Source organism: Pseudophryne corroboree, chromosome 2 (assembly GCF_028390025.1).
Source record: "Pseudophryne corroboree isolate aPseCor3 chromosome 2, aPseCor3.hap2, whole genome shotgun sequence".
Taxonomy (NCBI): domain Eukaryota; kingdom Metazoa; phylum Chordata; class Amphibia; order Anura; family Myobatrachidae; genus Pseudophryne; species Pseudophryne corroboree.
In genome coordinates this window covers 474,385,522-474,388,332 of record NC_086445.1, presented here as the reverse complement: position 1 = coordinate 474,388,332, position 2,811 = coordinate 474,385,522, and positions in this window count along the sequence as shown.

The following is a 2,811-nucleotide window of genomic DNA, read 5'->3' as shown; positions in this document are numbered from 1 at the left end:
GGCTGCAGCAGTGTGTACATGTCTAGTGACATTCACTGTTGCAGCTCCATCTCTCCCCAGCGGTGTTGTACACTCCCACGCCCTGGTTGCCGGGTAACTAAAGCCGGAGGCTCCGGAATTCTTCTGGTCAGGCACACACGACGGGGGCTCTCCGGGATCGCGTGGCCGCGCTTCGGGAGGTGGTGAGTGGGTCCCGTTCGCGGGACCCGTACTTTATCGCGATCCAGCGCGGTCGGTGGGAGGCGGGCCGCGCGCGCTAACGGTGGACAATGTGGCAGTACAGGCGATCCCACTAGATCACCAGGGCATGGGTGCAGGTCCGGTTTTCTCTCTAAACCATTTTACAGTAGCCCGCAGTACCAGGTGGTTTTGCCAGCAGAGAGGATAAGGCTTAGACCTGGAGCCCCTCCCCCAGCCCCAGGGCGCCATTTCCAGCAAATGTTCCCGCCCTGGAGCTGCATATCTGTCTCTCCCTCACTCCCTGTCAGTGTGTGGGCGCCATTTCTCTCAGCTACACTGTTCCTGGGACTGCTTGGGCAAATCCTCCTTTGTAAAGCCGCCTGGTTGTCAGTGCTGTGACTTTACATGACGCTTAAGTATTCTACATGTCAATTAGACAGTGTTAGTTAAGAAAGAGTGCATTTAGTCAGGGTTCTCTGGTACAAGTACCCTGTGATATACATCCAGTTCTTACTGTGCAGTGTTATATCTATTGACTACATAGCTATATATATATATATAGATATATATAAGCTGGTCCAGTGCTGTATTATTGTTAGTAATAACCTCTGCATTGTATAACTGTGACTATATGAGTGTGCATTAGCTTGCTGAGTGGTTTCCATTTCGTGTCTCTCACTCAACTTGCTATCCCTATATTCTATAACCTGAGGGGGCTTGGTGTGTCAGGTTTTATAATTATATAGGATTTTCACAAGATCTACTTTAATACGTATTTTTCTCTGTGATTTTAATCACCATATCTCTCCTGTATCTCTGCTTGTGCTGACTACACTGTGCACTGTGCAGCTCCTGCTCACATTACGGCCCATTCTACTCGGTCTGTTGGACCTTCTTGGGCAGCCCGCCGTGGTGCGACCCTTGAACAATTGTGCAAGGCGGCTACGTGGTCCTTCGTGAACACGTTCATTAGGTTCTATGCCTTCTATACTGCCGCTTCCCAGGATGCTTCCTTTGGACGCAGGGTTCTTGTGCCCGCTACAGTGCATCCCCTCCCATAAGGAACTGCTTTAGGACATCCCCTATGTCTATCCTTGTGGAGCCCAGTGTACCCCGCAGCAGAAAAACTTACCTTTGTTAAAACTCTTTCTGCCAGGTACACTGGGCTCCACAAGGTGCCCACCCTGACGCACTTAGCTTCTTTGGGTTGGTATGGCATTAGCCGCTGACACTTCTCCTGTCGTGATACTGCATTGGGCTGGTTAACTAAAAACTGAGCTCCTGTGCAGGGAGGCGGGGTTATAGAGGAGGCGGCGCTATGCATCTTGGGAACAGTCAAAGCTTTTGAGCCTGTTGGTGCCTCGGATCAAGATCCTACTCTACACCCCTATGTCTATCCTTGTGGAGCCCAGTGTACCTCGCAGAAAGAGTTTTAACAAAGGTAAGTTCTTACCATAAAACTCCTTTACTACTCCATACTCCCTACAACGGCACCTAACCCGTGGTTTCTGCCACCCTGATGATTATTTCAGTGTCCTGTCCAGTGGCGTGCAGTGAGGTCAGTAGTTGGTGAGGCATGCCCATTACCACCACCGCCAGTGCCTGCTACTGTACTGCCACCCCAGCCAACTGCCAATGCCTGCTAAAGTTGCCGCCAGCTACCTCCCTCACCACTATTTCCCAGTGGCCGCATAGTCTGGTGAGCTGCAGCAGCCAGGGTATGGGCAGCAGAGGTGCCCAGGTTTAAAGAGAGCAGCATATAGTCTGTCTGGAGGCATGGAAGTGGAAATAGAGCTGCAGGCCGGTTGATCAAGACAGTGGCAGTAATTGCCCCCTCCCCTTACACCCCGGCATACATGCAGTAATCCCCCTCCCTCCCCTTATACCCCGGCACACACGCAGTAATAACCCTCCTATACCCTTGTACTCTGGCACACATGCAGGAACCCCCCCCCCCCATACCCTGGCACACTCACGGTAATCCCCACCCCCTTATACTCCAGCACACATGTGGTAATTGCCCCCTCCCCTTATACACTGACACTGTGCGCACATCTTGCTGGCAGAGCGCATATGGCAGTGATGAAATACAGAGAGCAGACCTAGGTCAGTACACAGCAGCGCTCAGCATCGGAGATGGCGGGATATACACACCGCACACACACCGGCCGGCTCTCTGCGCTGCTGACTAGAGCGACGGGGACACTGACCTGGAGAGGGAGAGCACTTGATTCATGAGCCCGAGGACGCTGGAGGGAAAGGTGGCTGTGTGCCAGTCACAGGAGACACTGACAGTGCCGAGGCAGATGGCAGACCAAGTGACGCCTTACCTGGATAAATGGTAGTGCCGGCAGTGAGTGCAGAGCTGAGGTGCAGTGCAGGGGAACATGTGCAGGGCAGGGCCTCTCTTGAGGTGGGCAATAAGGAAGGAGCGAGTCAGTCCCAGTGAAGGTGGGCTGGACCCCAGGGAGAGTGCTTAATCATATATGCCTCAGTGACAGGGGCGTGCTTTCATATGGGCTGAAAGCACGCCCCTGTCACCGAGGCACTTATGTTAGTGCCGCTTATACTGTTTTTTTTAATGGACTTTTTACTGCCTATTTCTTGGCCCCGCCCCCCACTTCCTGCCCT